Source organism: Pteropus medius, unplaced genomic scaffold (genome assembly GCF_902729225.1).
Source record: "Pteropus medius unplaced genomic scaffold, Ma_sr-lr_union100, whole genome shotgun sequence".
Taxonomy (NCBI): domain Eukaryota; kingdom Metazoa; phylum Chordata; class Mammalia; order Chiroptera; family Pteropodidae; genus Pteropus; species Pteropus medius.
Window position 1 is genome coordinate 2,427,379 of NW_024342471.1, and position 14,293 is coordinate 2,441,671.

At 42.8% G+C, this 14,293-nt stretch overlaps 1 protein-coding gene across 2 annotated transcripts in view; it reads left to right on the forward strand.

Annotated features, from left to right (window-relative positions):
- The first annotated feature begins 3,110 nt into the window (after positions 1-3,110).
- The window catches only part of SLC23A2 (solute carrier family 23 member 2), a 110,780-nt gene continuing 99,597 nt past the window's right edge, over positions 3,111-14,293 (forward strand). The window contains exon 1 of one of the 2 annotated variants that reach the window (XM_039863783.1): positions 3,111-3,214. The gene's annotated coding sequence lies outside the window, so the exon portion shown is untranslated. The remainder of the gene's footprint in view (positions 3,215-14,293) is intronic. The other variant, XM_039863782.1, reaches the window with a different exon arrangement.

The following is a 14,293-nucleotide window of genomic DNA, read 5'->3' on the forward strand; positions in this document are numbered from 1 at the left end:
TTTGTTTTCTATCTTTATGTAAGTATCTATGTAATGTCCTTGATTTTGCCTCCTGGCCCACAAAGTCTAAAATATTCACTATCTGGCCCTTTACAAAAAAAGTTTGCTGACCTCAGTTCTAGACTCTAGAGAGATACTGGAAATAAATATTGTAAAGAAAAGCACTGTATGAAGATGGAATAGCCTCAAGCTACAATTACCTCTCAAAAATAACACAGCCTGGAAATGACAGAAATTTCAATCAAATTATCCAGGTCATGAAACGATCTTGATATATTCTGCAGATTTAGTTTAGAGAAGTTAAGGGGGAAGGATAAAACACTGTTTATATCAGTTGTAATAGGAAAAGAAAATGAATAGGAAAATGCAGATATTTTTTGAATTGGTGATGATAACATAATTATGTAAAAATAGGAACGTTGGTTGAACACGTACATATTCAAGTACAGAACAAGCACTTTATATAAATGATCTCATTTAAGCCTTACACAAATCTTGCAAGGTTGAAGTCAGGGTCATCCCCTGACACCAACTCCAGTCTGCCAGCAGTAAAAAGTAATACTTTGTCCAAAAAAGAGAGAAGCAACTGGAGACTAGACAATGAAGAGCCTTGAATGTTGTTTTGGGAAATAGCCTATATTCTGTTTCTTTTAACCAGGTTATTTTGTTGACCAGGAGGCCCTGCAGGATTTACAGAAGTGTTGTGAGGTGGTCAGTTTTGTGTTTCAGGATGATAACAAGAATGGCTTGGGGAGATAATTCTTGAGGCCAAGAGGCCAGAGAGAAGCTTTTTCAACAATACAATGAAGAGTGAGTAAGGGTCTGGGATGGTGGGTGCAGAAAAGAGAATTTCAGATACACTTCCCTGCTCCAATTGGCCACAGTTGACAGACTGGACATGGGGGCTTAGGGACAAGCAGTCAAAGCCAAATTTAAAGTTTCTGATGGCAAAATGAGGAAACCAGATAAGAAACAAGTTGGTGGGAGAATAATGAATTGAGTAGTAGAGATGACATATTTGAAATGCTTGGATAATATCCAGAGGAGATTGTCTAGGGGAATAATTGATGTTCAGAAAGATATCTGTCTGGTAAGGAGAGAGAGACTTGGGAACCATAAGGAGATGGCTGACCTTCGGAGGGGGGTTCAAGAAAAAGAGAGCAGGAAAAAGACGGGAAGAAGGGAGATGTTAAGAAAAACTAATATTTCTAGGGGTGAGAATGGGCAACTTCACACATCACAGAGAGGGAAGCGGGGTAGTGTAGGACAGTAAGCAAGACCAGTGATACTATCACTAGAAAAGAGTTTCAGGAAGGAGAGAGAAGTCAATGAAATGTTACAGAGCCATCAAAGAAGAAAAGGACTGTAAACAGGCAATTGGATTTGGCAGTTAGAAGGTCACTGTTGACGTCTGAGAAAGCAGGGAGTGACAGCGCCTGAGGAGTGATGGAGAGGGGTGGGGGGAAAGAAGAGGAAGAAAGAAAGGCGTGAAAGGCCAAAGTCTGGAGGTGGGGGGATGCTGGTGGAATTTTTTTGGGATAGAGAAAGTCCGTAATGTCTATAAAGGGAGAGGGAGACACTGAAGATGCAAGTTACCTCCCCTATTTCTGTCTTGAGAAAATGTCAACATCCCTATTGCTGAGCCGGATGCATAGTAAAAAAAAAAAAAAGGGGTTGACTGGAAAATGCTCTCTCTCTGGTGTCTGGTGTAGCAGGGATGTTAGATGTTGTACAGAGCAGTATGAATTTTTCTCTAGGCGCTAGTCACGGAATCTTATCTCTTACATTTTCAATGGGGATCAAAACATTTCGCCTTCTAGTGTGTATTGAATTTTATAAGCCAACGCTCATATTTTAGGAATGCATGTTATTAGAGGGGTAAATGGGAGGACACGTTATTGATTGTCAAAGACACAGACCACACCTCTCTATTTTATACACTTCTCACAGTTGCTGGACACATACATGTACACACACACACCCCCATTGACATGTGTGATACCTGTAACACGGAGTCCCCCAGACGATAAAACAGGCAGAAAACTCCAATGATAAAATCTGCTTCTCCCCGTATGAGGTCAGACACCGTCTACAATTCTTCAGCTCTTTCAAGAGTTGTTTGGGAACTAGCCAGTTATCATTGGGTTGCAATAGCAACTATGACAGTTTTAAGATGGAAGGTGCTATGAGAATGCGAATTATGTGTTTTGTTTTTTCTTTGGGGCGGGTGGGGGGAAGAAGGGGCTATGCATTCAGATAGTCTTCAACAGTGGCTGGCTAAGTGTGATTCCCAGAGAGCAGCAGCATCTGCAACACCTGGACTCTTGTCAGAAATGCAAATTCTGGAGTCTCATTCCAAACCTTCAGCCTCAGCAGCCCTGGGGGTAGGGCTCGGCCATCTGCGTCTTAATGAAGCGCTCAAGGTGAGGCTGCGATGCGCTAAAGGTCCAGGGCCATGGATTTCCCCGCAGCTTTTCTGCTCAGCGACCCTCACCAACCGGCATCACCTGGGGTGGGGGCATTTTAGAAACGCAGCATCTCGGGCTGCATCCCAGATCCACTGAATCAGAACTTGCGCTTAAATTCGATTCCCAGGGCATTCAGGTCTATAGGAGCCTCCTCGGACTATATGACCTTATTATCTGCATAATGTAGGGAGGACCTTTTCCCCAGTCAGTTAAAAAAAACTGACGGCCTAACTGGAGAAGAGGCGAAATTGCCTTAAAACATCCAATCCACTAAGCCCAGTGCCCCACGAGCTGCGTGATTACCTTCGCCGAGCGCTGACAGGGCTCAGTGTCAGGCAGGGTAAAAAGGGGACACCAGGAGAGGGAGACTAAAGGCGAGCACTCTGCGTTCTAGGTGGGTCCCCAGGAGCAGGTGTGACAGAAAAGGACGAGAAGGGGGGCGGCTTCCACGCAGTGGAGGGAAATAAAAGGAACGTGGTGGGGGCGCGCGCCGGGGGATGCCAGGCTGCGCGTTCCCAAGTGAGGGGGCAGCCTCTGCTCCCGGGGGAGGCGGGAGGGCGAGGGTCGGGGGCAGGGAGGGCGGCGCGGGGGCGGGCGGCTCCGCAGCTCCCCGCCCCTGGCCCGCCCCTTCGCGGCGCCATTTTGCAGGCGGCTGTCGCGGGGACCAGAGCAGACTCAGCGGCGGCGGCGGGCAGTGCGGTGCTCACGCGCGGCGGCAGAACGGGAACCCAGCGAGCTGCAGCCAGGTGAGAGCCGGGCCGCCGCGTCCTCCACACCCGGCCCGCGGGGCCGCCCTTGCCGGGCTGGGTCGCGAGGTGCCTGCCGCGCCCACGAGGCCGGACTGGCACGGTCCCCGCGCGCTGTCATCGGCCCCGCTGAGCGGCCTGCGCCCCCCCCACCCCGGCCCTTAGCCGCGGGGCGCGTGGATGCCTGGCGACCTCCAGTCCCCGCCGGGTCCGCCCGGGCTCCCAGGCGCTCGCCCCTGCCCGCCTCCGGAGCCGCAGTGCGCTCGGGCCCTCAGGCCGCGCCGCGGGGAGTCAAGTGGGGTACCCCCGGGACCCGGCTGGCCGCCACCGCCTCCTCCCTGGCCCTCGGCCCCCCACGTCTTGGGGTCTTTTTCTCCTCGCTCTGCCGCAGGATGTTCGCTCGGGGCCCCCCGGATTTTAGGGCCATCTAGAGGGGCTGTGAACGGCGGTGGTGGGGGGGTGCCTTTTCCATTTTTGCTTTCTTCTCTCCTACAAAGGCTGCGCCAAGTAATTTTAGAAGCAGCTGCTCGGACCCCAGCCCAGGCTCTTTGCCTCCGGTCTGTTACCGGGGGCCGCGGGTTCCCCTTGTTGCCACCATGCTGGAAGGAGAAATTGACATTTTCGAGTGTGACTACTTTAAGGGCGCAGAATTTTCTCCTTTCTATGACTCTGTGTGTCCTCTCGGATGGGTAGTTGACAGGAACTGGGCCTGCAGGCTGTGGGCTTTAAGCATGATTGATGGGAAATTCTTGATTGTCAGGGCAAAGGGTAAATGAGGGCAACTGCAAGTGGAAGAAAGTCACCCATAAGGGATTTCTGGGTCTAGGGCGCTAGCAAGTACCTGCTACTTTTATTCTTGCAGCTCGGAGGCAGGAGGGGGAAGATGATGTCTCCCTGCTGACGTTTGGGTCATTCGTGTGCAGAGAAGGCCAGGGATGTGCGAGGACGTGGTACCGGGAGTCCCGAGACAGTCTGGTTTGAGCTGTCATTAGTTGGCCATGTGACCTCCCTCTGCCAGTTTCTTCTCTAAAGGCTGTTCTAAAGGCGGAGGCTAGAATCAGGACTGGCTGCAGCATTTTATTATGGTTTTGCATTTGAATGCTCTTTGGCTGGGGCCTCACCATTTCCAGTTGTCTACACCTGCCTTTCCCCTTCTCACCTGACTTTGCCAGCCCTGGTGTTTGATTCTGATGAGATTTGTAAAGGGCCTTTCAAGCTCAAAAATTCTGAATTCTGTTCTGGGTGAGTTACGGTTGACTCTATCAGGGTCACTTGTGAACCTATCACTCTTGGTCTCTTTTCACTCATCCAAACTTTAATAGCTTTTGAGCACCGGCCTTTTAAAAGGCCAGCAGTGGGCATGCACAGTATAAGCTTTGGTATACCTGTTAAAAGGAGGCAAGCAGGTGGGTCCAGCAGGCTACCTGTCTCACCTGACAGCCTGAGTGTGAGCTATCTGCTTTCCAGACTATTTCCTTTGCCAAAATGGCTTCTTTCTTTGAATACAAGAGCATTTTTCTTTTGGTTTCTTTGCTCAGAATGGGGAATGATTTTTTTTTTTTTTTAAGAAACTAGGTATTTCAAGAACTTTGCATATTGACAGTCTCATTCCCCCCGCCGCCCCTCCATGAATGGCAGTTGTGCTTTCTGACTGTGGCACATTTAATTAAGCAGAGCTTTAATGTCTGTTAGGATGTTTCAGAAATGCTTATGAATGTACCTGGCTGGGATATTGGAGCACTTGCCAGGTTTCATGCTACACTCCTGATCCCATTTGTGTAGCAAAGGCTAGTGGACTTGGCATTGCAGAAATAAGTTAGATGACGCGGGAGCAAGTTCATGTAGTTCATCAGTCTGTTCACTAATTTGATGCCAGATGTTGAAGTCATTGTTGATAAAACCCAGTCATTCGCCCACAAGGATCCTATGGTTTAGTTAGTTGGATTTTGGAAATTGTGGGTTGGCTCTTGCCATCCTCTTTAGTGTCTCTAAAGACAAACCTGGATCCATTTAGGGACTCATTTCTGGCACCACTGGTAGTTTAAGGAATTTTCTTATTTTAGTTAAGGGAATTAAAAGTCAACAGTTATAATTTGCAGTTATATAGTGCTTTGTATTTGTAAATGAAAGCTTTTTAAAAACTTATTTTTATTTAATCCTCTTAGGCTTTTTTAATTTAAACTTTTTAAATTTTACAGTTCTTCCTTGACCTGTTTCCAGGCCTTGCCTGTCAAACTCCGAACACACTAGTCCCAAAGCCGGATAACCTCATTAATTCATTTTTACTCCCTGCTGTTCTTCCAGTTGTGCTTTCTCTTCAGAGGGCCCGTGTCTGTGCTTTCTTTTATTCTTCTGCTAGGGAACATTCCTGCTCCACCTTAAGCTGTACATTACTGCCATGGCGTTTAAACAAGCCCTTTGTGTACTTTATGGCACTCTTTGTTTTCTCCCTGGCTTTGCCATTTCTAGCCTGTTATATTGTCACAGGTTCTAGATTGTTGGCTCTCCAATGATCGAAGTCTACATGCAGCTTATACTTTTCATAGACCTTTCACTCATTTAATGCATTTATTGAGAGGCTCCTGTGTGACAGACAGTTTTTGGTGCTTCGGATGCCGCATGGAGATTCCCTGCCCCCGTGAAGTGCGCATGCTAGTGGGGAGGCAGACAATGAGACTTTGCTCTGAAGTAGAATCTGGTAGTATTGTGGGTATTAAGTGTTGAGGTGGGAGCTGAAATTTTAGGAGGAGTAGACAGGGAAGGCCTGAGTCATCTTGGAGTAAAGATGCGGAGGAAGTGAGTCATATCAAGGGGAAGAGCATTCCTCATAAGGAGACAGCAAATGCAAAGGCCCTGAGGCAGGAGAGCATTTATTTTTGAGGTCAGGAAGACAATGGGAGTTGGATCATGTAAGGCCATGTGGTCCAAGGTAAGGTCTGTAGATTTTACTGTGAGAAGGAGGTGGGAGCCATTGAAGGGTTTTGAGTAGAAGAATGACTTTGACTTAGGTGGCTTTTAACAGGTATATGGCTGATTGTTGCTGTGTGAGAGCAGACTGAAGGCAGGGAGGGCAGGGTAGGGCAGCAGGATGACCAGCTAGTGCAGGGCTGAGGGCGGCGAGTCAGACCAGGGAGACTGGGGGTTGGCGATGGGGAGATAGTGAGGAGAGATCAGATTCTGAGGTGGGCTGAGGAGCTTGCTGATGGACCAGATGTAGCGGGTGAGAAAGAGAGTTGACAGCAATGCCGAAATTTCTAACCTGGGCACCTAGAATGAAAGTAGCCATTAACCGAGATGCCTGTGGAGCAGTTTTAGGGCATGTTCAGTTGTCACACGCCAAGCTGACATATGCAGATGCCGTTGTAAAGGAAGGGGCAGATATGTTGGGAGAGGCCTCCTCCATGGAAATGCAAGTCTTTTTGTGAATATCTCATGTCCTTTGTCTTCTCGCCTCTGATCTTAGGCAAATCCTTGACCTTAGGTCTAGCTGTGGCCTCTAAGGCCCTCCATAAAAATCTTCTCCACGGAGGAGAGTTCTATCTACTCATTTATTCGTTATCCATTTCTTGCACTATTTAGTGGTGGTACATGTTATGCAGGCCTAGAATCCAAAGATAGCACAAAAAGCAAAAATATGGATTCATCAAAAATGACCCTTGACAATACCCTAAATCCCAGGGAATGTGGTAGACATGATTTGCATATATACTCTATACAGAAATATCTTAAATGTTCAGTGTAATGAATGTAGTAGTGAACAGCGTATAATTTCATAGAGGATCATATTGAGGACTTAAATCAAGTGTTCTCACTGCCATGAACTTTTCAGCAACTTTAGATTGTAGCTCAGTCCCTTCCTATTTGCCATCATGTTGACTCGAATTTTTCCTTATGCATTGTTTGTATTCCAGTCTCAGTGAGTTCTTCAGTTTCATCCTTTGGTGGGGATGTCAGTGTTGCCTTGGGCTTCTGCTTGCCTGGCTGCCCCAAACCACGGCTTTCTCTGGTCAGTGGTCAGGAAAGCCTTCATTCATGGGTTCTTTCTGTAGGTTTTGCCCAAAACAGCTAGTCCTCAGGCTTTCTTAGTTTAATTGTTCTGGGGTATCTCGATGTGTGCTTGGTGTAGGCTCACTCACCTAGATGGTCACCTCTTTCATATGTTGAATTTTTCCATCTTCTCAGTTGAATGTGAGAGCATTTAAAATGTACACTTTTTCTCTAGAGCCTCTCCAAGCAATAGAGGGGACCCAGGAAAGACTAATAGGACCAGTGCAATAATGATGGTGCCAGTGGGCATTGGTTATGTGCTGGGCACTTTGAGAGGTCATTATCGGTTTACATTTTATCAGTGAAGGAATTGAGGCTTGGTTAACTTTTCCAAGTTAACACCTGGATCTTGATTCTGCTTTTAATGCTCCAGTAACCTGTGGGGGCACTCAGTGATAGAACACCATTCCCAAATCTTGTCTGGGATTCTAAGTTCCTCTTGGCATAGAAAGGACAGAGAAGCTAGCATCAGGTGGGTGCCAGCTGCTCTGTTGGCACTTCCTGTGTTCACTGAAGTCATTTAATCACAGCAGCTCTGTGAAGTAGGTATTACTATTCCTCTTTTACAGCTGAAGATGCTGAGGTTCGGTGGGAGGGCAGCCCCTTGCCCAAGATCATGGTGCTGCCAAGTGGCAGAGTCAGAATTTGACCCCAGGCTGGTCTGAATGTCAAGCTCTAAGTTAGACTTTAATCATACTGTGCCTCTATGTTCCAGGATGCTTTTCAAGGACTTGGGGTTGAAGATAGAGTTGGGCTGGGGAAGGAGGGAACAGCATGAGTAAAGGTGGAGTTGCCTGTGCGAGAGGTTAAGCGTGTTAGGATGGTTGGTAGGAGGCTGAGGATTTGGGTGGAAAGGGTCCTTTGACACTTTATTGTGAGGCTTGAATTTTGTCTGGAAGGCCACGGAGAGACTCCTGGAGGGCAGTGACCTGTTGAAATGTGGGTTATAGAAAACCGGAGGGCAGCCTGGAGGCTGAAGGCTGAAAGAGAGCAGGACCTTTCTCCTGCCTTCTTCTTATGCTGCCTGTTGTTCATTACTGGCTACAGTGTTTGCCTTTGTGCACCCTAGCTTGGGTCCTTTGTTCCTTCATTTTAGTTCCCCCATTCTTTAGGAACCTCCCACAGTCTCCCACCCCAACACATGCACTTCTTTCACATAGTCTTCCTTTGAGGTGGCTTTTCTTTGTTCACGTGAACACACACACCAGCTTCGTTTAATTAAACCTGCATTAACTTTTTCATTCTGGATCAGCACTTTCTCACAGAGGTCTTGGCATTAGAACTCTCTGATGGTTTTCTCCTCCCGATCCTGGTGGAAGGCACTGCTGGAAATGAGATTTCTCATACATTACACTGTAGTTGGGGTTTCAACCTCAAATTTGGTTTGGCTTTCTTGTCCCCTCTGCAGTGCTGGCTGAAATCCTTTCCTGTCTCTGAAGGCAAATCACCTGGTTGGGGGCACAACCTCTTCCCTCTCTGACACAATAAATCTCAAACTTGAGAGTGTCTCATTCAGAAGATCTGGCATGGGGCCTGATGATTTGCATTTCTAACCAGTTCCCAGGTGATGATGCTGCTGGTGGGGGAACCACCAGCAGCCCCCCTTTTAAAACCAAGGTTTATTGGCACACAGCCATGTCTATTCAAGAGACCATTTGACCTGCAAGCTTAAAATTCTTGCTATCTGGCCCTTTATAGAAAAAGTTTGTTTACCCCTGTTTCATAGTAATATATATGATTAGTGCTAAATTTTTTCTGTAGAATTCATATTTTATTATTAAGAGCTCTTTATATATTAAGACATTGCTTTACAAATTATTCCACAGAAGTATGGTATGGGGGAATATATGCATGTGTTAGGAAGTATAACAAGCATGACACTTCTTTAAGTCTTATGTTCTATCTAAAACTAATGAAAATTTAAAAATTCTGTTTAAGAAACATCAGTGCTTGGTTTAATATGAATCATTTTTCCTCCTTAATTTTTGTGTAAAATCGATGCTTTTAAATGTTGTATATGATCCTACTTTCACTGTGTTTGAGAAATATACTATTAAGATTTACAATTTTTTTGGTCATAAGTTGTAAATATTCTATGTTTTGCATTCAAATATGTCAGTCTTTTTCTTTTTCACGCTCTCTACCCCAAGATTTTATAGATATTCACCTATATTTTCCCTTAGTTTTTTTTTTTTTAATATTTGGCTACAGTTAATATTTGTATATGAAGTAAGGATTATTTTTTTCTCTACATTCATTCCAGCACCGTTTATTCATTAATCCATCCTTTTCTTATTAACTTAAAATAGCACCTCAGTCATGCTAAATCTTTAGACCTGTCACGGGACTTATTGTTTTATTCCATTTATATGTTTCTTTGCCATGATGTTGCTATTTTCATCATTATAATCACCTTGCATTATGTTTTACTGTCTTGTAATGCCCACACTCAATTTTTTTTCTTCGGTATTTTTCAACTTAAGGTTTCAAAATAACTTTTATTGGGAAATTTCATTCAGTGTTTAAGTTAATTTGGGGGGGCTTTATGATATTGAATTTTCTGTCACAAGCATAAATCTTTTAATTTATGCATTCTGTATATCTCAGTTTTCTAGAGTTATCTACCGTAAGGTCTACAGATTACTTGTTTATCACTCTTTACTAAAAAATATTTGCTATTTAGAATGAGATTATTTCCCCTGCTCCTCCCTTCTCCCCACATACATTATTTTCTGACTGGTACAGAGCAAGTATAAAGGAAGTAGACAGTTGGCAGTCTATGTATCTTACAACTGACTGCCTGTATTATTCAGGGTAGTTAATGCTAGCCAAAATCTGTGTCTTAACAAAATAAAAATTTATTTCTTGCTCACATTTTTCTAGGTGGTTTCTTCCGTAAGTAATAAGTTGGGAAACTAGGCTCTTTCCATCTTAGAACACAACTGACTTCAAAATGTGGCCTCTAAGTTTGCCATGGAATTTCATGCATAGAATATTTTTTTATGGGCCAAGCCTGGAAATGTAGTCGTATTTTTCCCGCAGTCTTGTTGGCCTCATCCTAGGTGCAAGGGGGATGGGAAATGTAGTCATTTTGTGTCATGAAGAAAAAGGAATAACACTGTGTCTGCTATACTGCCTAACCAAACTCTTCCTATTCTCTAGTCTATTCTCTTGAGTTTCTTAGTCATCGTAATTGCTGCAAATGATCATTTTGTTTTCTTATACCTTTCTTTTTCTTCTTAAATTGTGGAGTACTTACAGAACAGGTTTAACTGTGACAGTGGTTCTTCTCAATTTTTGTTGGAATGCAGTATTGTATCTAATCTTTAATATTAAAGAAGTGTCTGTCCTACTTTCAATGTCTTTTCCACTAAATGACAGTGTCATACGTGGTGTTTTTGAATGAGCAAAGTTTGTCATCTTGACATTGACCCTGGAATTTTATATAGCACAAAAATTCTTGGTAGAATCTGTCCCTGTTATTGTGGTAATTTTCCAGATAAGTCCATTTTCCCTGCTGGTTTGAGGATGACCTCAAATTTCTTGCTAGGAGGAATTATACAAGTTAATATTTTTCAGGTTCATCCCAAGGGCTTCTATTTTCTAGCCATACCATCCTGTTGTGCAGCTGCTGGCTTCTTTTGTGTCAGGCATTCTGACCCACAGTCTTTGAAAGTGTTCCTCCTCAGAAGTTTTGTGGGTTCTTGTTTCTCTTCCTTTATTCTTTCATCCCTGTGTAGATAAACTGAATGTGCTAGCGATACTGATTTTGCCCTTTCTCTTGAAGTTCTTCTTTTTTGCACCTGCTTCTTGACCCTGGTGTGATTCCGGGCCCCGCATTTCCAGGCTGTCCATGCTGCAGCTTGCATTTCTCCCTGTTTTGAATAATTGGGGCAAAATGTGGTGTTTGCACCCTCTTTCTCCTTGGTTCACATGGATCTGCTGCAGACTCTACTGGCAGTGACCCTGAATGACCTGGGAGCATGAAGCTCCTCTGAGCTCTATCAGAAGCCCTAGGAGGTACATGGGGTAGGGAATCTTATTAATTTACATGACCAATAAAAATGGACGTGGGGTCCAGTTTGCTTTTTCTAGTGTTTAGGTCAGTGCTTAGGGTGATGTTCCAAAGTGGCTTCAACTTTTCTTTCAATTTCTGTTTTTAACTCTGAGATCTTGTGCTTATTATTTTGTTTCTTAAGTAGATGTCAGGTCAATTCTTAAAATACACTTTCCAGGCTTATTTTGACTGACTTCATTGACAAGTCTATATCTGTCCGTCTATCTATATCTGTATGTATCTTAAAAAGTTTCACAAAAAACACACATAACCTTACATGCTGTATATTCTGATACTTTCTATTTCTATTTCATAAAAAAAAAAGTCGTGACACGCTAAATTGATTTTGTGATCCTGTCTTGAAATACATGGCTCTGAATTAAAGCCTTTGAGTTAGAAAGGTTATTTATTCATACTACCCTATGGTAAAAGAGCCATATGACGTTCTGTGGGAATGACAGGGGAGGGACTCTTGCCATAGAATAACTTTAAGAAGAAAAAAACTTTATTGGGATAGAATTCACATACCATAAAACACACCCTTTTAAAGGGTATGCTTCAGTTTTTAGTATATTCACTGAGTTGTATAATCATCAGCACTAATTTCAGAATGTTTTTATCACCCTCAAAAGAAGCCCCATACTCAGTAGCAGTCACTCCTCATCCTTCCTTCCCCGCAGTCTCTGGCAACCACTGCTCTGCACTATTTCTATGGATTTCCTTTATCTGGGCATTTTATACAAATGGAATCATACCATATGTAGTCTTTTGTGATTGTCTTTTTATCTAGCGTAATATGTTTATGGCTTATCCATGCTTTAGTTTGTAACAGTACCACATTTTGTTTATCCACTAATAAGTTGCTGGACATTTGGATTGTTTTTACATTTTAGCCATTCTGAATAACGCTGCTATTAACGTTTGTGTATGTGTCTTTGTGTGATCCTGTTTTCAGTTGTCTTGGGTAAATGTGAAGGAGTGGAATTGCTGTTGTATGGTAAAATTCTATGTTTACTATTTTGAGGAACTGCCAAATTTTTCCAGAGTCATGCGTCAATAATAGATGATAGTTCCAATTTCTCTGCATCCTCACTAACATGAGTTATTGTCTTTTTAACTATAACCATCCTAAGAGGTGTGAAGAGGTATCTTTTATTTGCATTTTCCTAATGACTGAGATGGAGCATCTTTTCATGTGCTTATTGGCCATTTGTATGTCTTCTTTGGAGAAATGTCTATTCACATCCTTCGCCCATTTTTAATGGGTTATCTTTTTACTGTTGTCAGATTCCTTAATATATTTTACATACTAGTCTAATTTGATAGTTTGCAAATAATTTCCCCCATTTTATGGGCTGTCCTTTTACTTTCTTTCTAATGTCCTTTGAAACACAAAAGTTTAAAATTTTATTGCAGTTCCATTTGCGTGTTTTTGTTTTTCTTGCTTGTGCTTTTGATGTCATACCTAAAAAACAACTGCTTAAGCCAGGGTCACAAAAGTTTTGCCCCTATGTTTTCTTCTAAGGGTTTTATAGTTCTGCCTCTTAGATTTAGGTCTTTGATCCATTTTGAGTTAATTTTTGTGTATGGTGTGAAGTAGGGATCCAACTTCATTCCTGTACGTGTGGATTTCCAGTTGTTTCTAGTCTCCATTGTTTGTTGAAAAGACTAAGACTAGTCTTTCCCCTTGATTGTTCTGGCACCATTGTTGAAATCACCTGACTGTAATCACCCGACATAAATGTTAAGGTTTATTTCTGGATTTTCAGTTCTTTCCCATTGATCTATTTGTCTGTTCTTCAACCAATAACTTGTCTTAATTATTATAGCTTTGTATTAAGTTTTGAAATTGGAGAATGTTTGAAATTTTAAGTTAAAAATTTTCAGTTAAAGCAATGGTTCTCAGCCCTGGCTGCAAACTGGAATCACCTGGGCGATTTTTAAAAACCCCAATGGTTAGGCTGTGCTCTGATCAGCTGTTGTCCCCGGCTCTGGGATGAGAGCAGGCCGTTTTTGTGCATAGCTGTAGATCTTCCCATAGCTGTAAAACATTTGGTCACTTTGGTGAAGAATGTATTAGAGAGGTCTGTTTATGTACTTTCTTTTCATTTAATATTATCACTGACATTGTTTTCCCCAGAAATAAAATGATTTTGCTGTTGACTTCTTCCTGGGTGTTTGTAGTTGTTCTGGTCTGTAGAGAGAGCAAGGATAGAGTCAGGTCCCTGGAGAGTATTCCTCATTTCTCAGGAATTTTTGTCTTCTGCCTTTTAGCTATAGGAAGTGGAACGATTTGAGGAGACTATACAGGAAATTTGCAGCTATTTTAGGGATTGTCAGTCATTTAAGAATACAGAAGCTATTGATTAGAATTAAGATTGAAGTAAAAAGGCTATTGGTCAGAATTGGTTAGCATTAAGATCAGAATTACTGGAACTGGGACTGGTGTCCTGTATTAGAATATTAAGGAATATTAGGATTGTGGCGAAAACTCTTACACGTAAAATATTTGACTGATCGAATATTCTTTTTTTCTGGTTTACTTGAAAGTGAAATTTGCGTGGGTATATGCACACATATATGTATATTTGTATTTGGTTTAAAATAGAGATCATACAGGGGCTTTTTAAACCTATTTTTTTTACTTAGCAATGTATCTTAGGCATATGAATAAATCATTAAATTGCCCTCTAAAGCATGGTTTTTAACAGCTCATTTGTGCTTAATGCGTCATGTTTTATTTGACAAATCCTTCTATTGTTGGGCATTAAGCTTATGAGCCCTTTTTTTGCTGTGGTGAACATAATACAATAGTGAACAGCCTTGTACTGAAATCTATGTGCATTTTTCTGCTTCTTTAGACTACAGTTTTTGGAAGGGTCCTCATTTGCATTTTTAAGGCTTTGACACATACATAACATGCATATAGGGTACTTAATGGCATCCTGGCTAACACACTAGGAATTATGCTATAT